Here is a 6,712-nt window from a genome sequence, read left to right on the forward strand (position 1 = left end):
CTCGGCCGTCGCGGGGCGGAAGAAGGGCAGGGGCGGTCGGCCGCGTCGCGGCCTTGGTGGCGCGGGGCACGGGCGGCCGGCCGCGTCGCGGCCTTGGTGGCGCGGGGCAAAGGCGGCCGGGAAGGCGAGGGCAGGGACGGCCGGCGGCGTGGTGGACTTGGCGGCGCGGGGTGGGTCGGGCAAGAAGAAGAAGGTGGAGGAAAAAAACTGTCACATGGGTTGGAATATTTGGAAATATGTTATTTTACCGTTTCTATTAACGGGGTCTGGTCCTATTTTCCGGCCTCCAAATCGCGAATTTTTCAACTTGCTAATACGTATTTGGGGTTTGCGGTTTAAGGTTTCTGCTAGAGATGCTCTTACGCGGAAACGATTGTCAACCTCGGCGAGAGGAAGCACTAGGAGGTAGGCGGAGTAGGCATCAACTCCATTGGTGGAAGCGCATGCTGATTCAGACTCGGACCTGGTGGCGTCCAACCTCGCGAGGACTGCTCAGGGCGGCACATAGACAAGGCAACTGGCATGGGGCGTGGAACTGGAAGATTGGTTGAGATGGGATAGGGTGTCGCTGCTAGGATCGTGGATTGTGGGGGTGTCGGGGTGGAAATGGAACCGAACGACTGGCCCAAATGTCGGCGAATATTTTCTAGATGGCATGGATGCAAGCGATTTTCCACGGGTAGACCGACATACCAACCATCCCACGATCTCTAGTCATTTAATATAGTAGAGATAAGCAAATGAGCTATAAATTAATATCTTTCACATTCTACAAAGCATATATTAATAATAAGTGGCATCGTGAGCAAATAAATGATAAGCATTGTGGACCATAAAGCATGCTTAGATGAATCTATATAATTTTCTTTGGAAGACTCTTTTTCTTTTCTTTGGATACTTTTTGACTCTTTTGACTCTTGAATAACATAAAATAAGTAGGAAATACATGTGTTAGTCCTCCCATAAAAATAAAAGATAAATGAGACAATAAAGTAAAGTTTTGAGATTAGTAGTTCATGTCAACCGTAATCACAAGAATGGGGCTTGATGAGTGCATTTTTAGAGTGTTTCTACTCCTTCATTTCATACAAATAACCCTGCATAGCGATAGGATTTTGGTATTTTACTGCGCTCCCGCGCATCTTTTCTGTCTGTCTCAGCAGGATCTCAGAATAATAAAGCAATGGTGGAATATCAATAAAAACTCTTATTTTTATGGTACTAGCAGAGTTGCCCGTGCTTCGCTACGGAAGCACACTATTGGAAATGCCTGATACTGTATGATATATTCTTATAATTATAATGTGATCGCAAACAGATAAGAATTAAGCCATTTTTCTAAATCACTGGCACTTTTTGTTTCATTAGTAGATGTAACTTTTCTACCATATATTTTAAATCGTAGACCAATTATAATTTACCTTTTTTTGCTATCGCTAGCACCAAAAAATTAACTAACATATCAACTGTAGCAGCCCCTGTTGAAAGAACATTTCTCGCCCTTTTAAGTTTTGTGTATTTGATGTCAACACTAGGTATATATTTATGTGTGTTGATATAGACAGGTACATGGTTTCATTATATATTCATGGCTGGTGAATTGGAGTGGCAAATCTGAAGTTGTTGCTGGTTTTTCACTTCTGGCGGAAGTTCCGGCCCCTGCCGGCGGAACTTCCGCCCAGATTCTCCTCTCAGCAGACCCACAGCGCCCCTCTCAGTTGGTGTTTTCGAAAGCTGGCCGGAAGTTCCGGTGCAGTTGGTCGGAAGTTCCGGTCAGCAGAACTTCCGCCCAACTTACGGGCAAGTTCCGGAAACTTGATTTTTGTGGCTCAGTATGTTCTGTAAGGTTTTCTCGGTTTTCCAGAAGTTGGACAGAACTTGGCCGGAACTTCCGGTCACCGGAAGTTCCGCCCTAGTTCCGCCCGGATTCTGCCTGCCAGCTCGTCTGACGCGGAAGCATCCTACCGGAACTTCCGGCCCTCCTTGCCGGAACTTCCGGTGCCCAGCCGGAACTTCCGGCCCTCCTGGTCGGAACTTTCGGTGTTACTAAATTCGTCCATAATGGTCAGATCTGAGAGCTCCACTCATATAAATAGCTCTCTTCTCTATTGGGACAAGTTGCTCAATCATTGGACCGAAAATTTGCCAAGCTTCACCACCATTAGAGCCACCTCAAGAACACAAGATTTGCAAGATCTCCTCCCTCCCCCAACCAAAGCTCTTGATCTTTGGAGATTCGAAGGTGAAGACACCGATCTACATCTCACCGAAGCGATTTACATTTCACCCTCATTTGCTTGAGGGCCCTCTTGCTAGTGTTCCTCTTTGGATCCCTAGTTGATTGTTGTTGATGCATTGTTGTTGATTGTTGTGTTGTTACAGATTTGGGAGTCTCCAATTTGGTTGTGGATGTGTGCCCCAAGAACCTTGTAAAGGCCCGATTTCCGCCTCGAGGAAATCCCTTAGTGGAATTGGGCTAGGCCTTCGTGACGTTGCTCACAGGAGATCTGAGTGAAGCCTTTGTGGCTGTTGGTTTGGCTTTCGTAGCAACCACACTCCTCCAAACGTAGATGTACCTTCTTGCAAAGGAAGGGAACTACGGGAATCATCTCCGTGTCATCGCGTGCTCCACTCTCGGTTACCTCTATCATATTCTATCTCCTATATATTGCGTAGCTATATCGTGCTTAGTTGTTAGCCTTGTCATATAAGTAATTCACTTAGTTGCATATCTAGAGAATTTACCTTTGTGTCAAGCCTAAATTGAAAAAGAACTAAAAATTGGTTAGCACCTATTCACCCCCCCACTCTAGATGCGGCATACGATCCTTTCAATTGGTATCAGAGCCTCGGCTCTTATTTCGGGCTTAACCGCCTAAGAGTATGCCGGATGATGAACACTCGGAGGGGGCCGCAAAGCCGGTCTCCATGGATGATCTCAAGTCGGTGGAAACATCCTTGAGGTCCGCCATGCAAACCCAAATGGAAACATTGATGAAAATTTTTAACGACCGCTTTCCCGCGGCTCCCCCCATCATCCCCACCGTAGAGGTAAAGGACACGGGTGGGTTAGAAGAGGGAGATGCTTCGACATTACCCTCCTCTACCAAACCCGTGAATGGTGATAACTTAACCACTATCAAAACTCCCATTGCATCTCCTAAGGGAACTAGTGGAGGTGAGAGCTACAATCGAGTGGCTCCGCCTTTCCTATCTCCCGATATACCGGTTCCCCATCCTCATATAAACATTCGGGGTGACCCACCTAAGTTTCATGTTAAATATTTCGATACTTGGCAATTTGAGTTTCATTCTCATGTTCGCAGTGCCTCCAATGAACTTTGGAGAATCATCGTGGAAGGCTTCAAGCCCTACAACCCCGACAAGTTGACTAGAAGAGAAGCGGTTGATAGCCAACTCAATGACACTGCTTTGCACATGATTCAACCTAGTGTGGGGACAAAGGAATTGTCTCGTGTTCGGAATTTCACCACCCCAAGGAAGCTTGGGATGGTTTGGCCGCTAGTTGCATTGGAAGTGATAGCATGAGAAGGAACAAGTACAATTCTCTTCGAAATCAAGCCGAAGGATTCATGAGGCTACCGGATGAAGATCATGAAGTCATGTATGGAAGACTTCTCACCGTTGCCGATGCTTTCCGGAATGTGGGTGCCACCCACATCAATGACTCTTGGATCAAGGATAAGTACATCGATTGCATGATTCCGTTTGAACCCATTGATGTCAAGACTCTTGTTGGGAGAGAATGTTTTTCCTCTCTCACTTCTCAACAAGCCGTGCACGAGATGCAAGCTCTCAAGGTACTTGGGCAAAACTCTCATGGTTCTCGCAATCGAGCTCTTTGGATGTCAAAAGGGACCAACCTTGCCTTGGCGGTCAACTCCGTGGAAGATGTGAACGCTCAAGAACCATATAGGGCATCTTGGAGTATGTCCTATCCGGATGATTTGGAATACCACTACAACGACCACATGGCATTCCATGCAAAAACCTTTTGGGTGGATCCGTCCAAGGCCAAGGAAGACAACATCAAGAGAAGAAACTCAAGTGGATTCAAGAGCTCGGGGCCAAAAACAAGATCGTGCTACAATTCTGGTGACAAGCGCCATTTCATAGCCGATTGTCCCTATGAGCATAGAAAAACCCATGGTGGAAGGCTCATTCCCAAGGACAAGAGAAAAGAGTCAAAGGGCAAAGATTCAAAGGCCCCCAACAAGAAATTCTATAACAAGAGCAAGAAGGGCAAGAGGCCCTCAAGGATTGTGCTAGTGACGAAAGAAGAATATTCTTACGATGAAGTTGAAAGTTTTAGTGATGATGATGAAGAAGAAAGCTCAAAGGAAGTATCCGCCATTGTCACTACCAACATTCCCTCTTCATCTCTCTTTGAATCCCCCAATGAGAATCCTCATATCAAGAATGCACATTGCTTCGTGGAAAGGTCCACCTTGGACGCATCTATTGTGCTATCAACTCAAGAAGAGTATACCTCCGGAGAAGATGATGTTGATGATGAAGAAGATGCAACCTCAAATGGATTGTTTGCTCTTGCCTCCCTCTCCACTAACTCTTCATCACCAAGTGAATCTCCCAATGAGGTCATTCATGTGGAGAAAGAAAGTTGCCTCATGGCTAAATCCTCCGAGGTATCATTCCCTAACCCCTCTATGCCTAACATGTCAAATGATCTAGGGGTTGATTGACAAGGGATTAACTTATCAATGCCTATGGATTGTAGGCTAGGGTTTAGTTAGAAGTAGAGGGCAAGTAGATCTCGAAGGTTTCAGCCGAAAAGTGCTCGACGAATATGAAAACTAGGGTTTGCGGACAATGATTCGATGATCTCTTCGTCCCTCGACTCCCCTTTATATAGGAGGTGGAGCCGAGGGTTTCGTTTTGTACAAGTTACGTGAGTCCGGGACGGTTTCTAACTCATCCCGCCAGATTACAAATAACACTTCCTATTACAACTCTATCTTTTCCTTAAATACATCTTGGGATTCCGAATCTTCTTATTCTTCGGGTAGTGGGCCTTCAATAAACCCCGGGTACTATATTTGGCAGGCCCATTTGGGATGCCTATGTCAGTAGCCCCCGAGATTTTGCTTGAATCATAGAGTCAAGGAAAATCTCCACTGTTTATTTTTATTCAAAAGCTCTAACTTTTATACTTCTTTTCATAAAATTTTATATTGTACGAGGATATTGGTAGTTGGGGCTAGTTCATCCGACGGATCGGTACTAGTTAACCGCTCTAGTGGCAATCCGCAAAAACCTACTTCAAAATCACGTCCCCGGACATGATCTCGGGATACCGGTGTAAACTTCGACAGTGCCGCTTAAGGTCTTACCATTCCGTCGAGTCCCGATTAAATTTATCGAGTACCTAACGCGTCCGTTAGGATTTTTCTTCGTATCTCGTTGATACGGATAAAAGTAGCGAGCGCGAGTCTTCGGCGATGCCACGCCCAGCAGAATAGATCTGGGGTCTTACCTTCGCAGATTTGCGGCATTCAGAAATTGATCGCAACTTTGGCGTTCTGAGAATATATTGTCGAGTGCTTTTCCGGCTGTTGGAATGGCACATTTTATCGAGTCAAATATGACTTATACTGCTCTCCCGATGGGAGTATATGTAGAGTTAATTATAACTCGAAATATACTCTCTTGCTGTTCTATTTTTCCTTTGTTAATTTCATCGGGCACGCGAACAGCGTTCCCGATGGGAGTAGCCCCCGAGGCTACAGCCAAGAACTTGTGCTTGGTTGTAGGCTCAACATTTTAGTCCATCTTGTCGCTATATTGCCATTATCTTCCGATATTCTTTCCCTTCTTCTTTCTCTATTATTTTTTTTTTTTTATCTATCTATCGGGTGCGCGAACAGCGCTCCCGATGGGAGTAGCCCCCGAGGCTACAGCCAAGAACTTGTGCTTGGTTGTAGGCTCAACATTTTCTATTTTTGCCATAATCGAAACTTTACTTTTTTCGAAGTAGCCCCCGAGCATTTGGGCAAAAACTTGTTCTTGACCAAAGGCTCCCGAAGTATGCAAATAAATCATCCTGTCGCCATTCTCCCTTTATTTTTCTTGTCGACACATTTTCCCTTGGCAAATTTTCTTCAACTCCATCTATTGCCGAGATTTTTCTGTTTTGTGGGTCCATGGTTTCCACCATGCTGACACGTCGTGCAAGTGGGGGACACACGTCCTCCGCTTTTCTGGCGCACGTACTCGTAACGCCTATCCCAGTAAAAATACTTTTTTGCCCTTGTGTCTAGAAGATCTATTCTCACCACACGATTTCCTCATCCGACGGCACACTGCTTCACCCAATTCTTATATAAACCTGTCTTCAACCTCCGTTCATCCCCTCGCTTGCGCCGCTCACCTCGTTCCTCTTCACAAAACTTTCCCTGCGCCCAACTCTCTCTGATTTCCCGCACTCGCATACATTGCTCTACCCATTGCCGTTGATGCCACCGCGCGCGCGCCTGACTCCGCCACGAGCACTCGTGAATCCGCGATGGCTGCTGAAGATCTTGAGTGGGAGAGATCTAAAATCTCCAATCAAGACGCCAACTTCGATGAAAAGGCTTGGCCTTATGAAGAAGGAAGACGCCATCCGCTTTCCTAGCGAAGAAAGCTATCCCAACCCTCCAATGGAGTATCGGGTTAGTTTTGTTGATCCTTA

The sequence above is a fragment of the Lolium rigidum genome, chromosome 3 (genome assembly GCF_022539505.1).
Source record: "Lolium rigidum isolate FL_2022 chromosome 3, APGP_CSIRO_Lrig_0.1, whole genome shotgun sequence".
Taxonomy (NCBI): domain Eukaryota; kingdom Viridiplantae; phylum Streptophyta; class Magnoliopsida; order Poales; family Poaceae; genus Lolium; species Lolium rigidum.